This window comes from Triticum urartu, unplaced genomic scaffold (assembly GCF_056163025.1).
Source record: "Triticum urartu cultivar PI428250 unplaced genomic scaffold, HENAU_Tu73 scaffold610, whole genome shotgun sequence".
In the NCBI taxonomy this organism is placed as follows: Eukaryota; Viridiplantae; Streptophyta; class Magnoliopsida; order Poales; family Poaceae; genus Triticum; species Triticum urartu.
In genome coordinates, this window is record NW_028260795.1 from 5,001 (window position 1) to 5,371 (window position 371).

Genomic DNA, 371 nt, shown 5'->3' on the forward strand with positions numbered 1-371 from the left:
TTTGTCGAAGTGGAATCGTAGAACAGAATGTGATACGATGAGATAGAATGCAATAGAAATAGAAACAAGGATAGCGAACGGGTTACCTACTCCTAAGGGTCAAAGCAAGCCCTTTAATTCAATTCTTTATTCTTACATTAAAATTCTTACATTAAAGAATGAATAAAATCTCCCCAAGTAGGATTCGAACCTACGACCAGTCAGTTAACAGCCGACCGCTCTACCACTGAGCTACTGAGGAACAAGGGGGGATTCGACCTCCTAGAGTTCAACTCCCGCTCTCAACCCATGAACAATATGAGTCCGAAGCTTCTTTCGTAACTCCCATAATTTCTTCGTAGTGGCTCCGTTCCATGCCTCATTTCATAGGG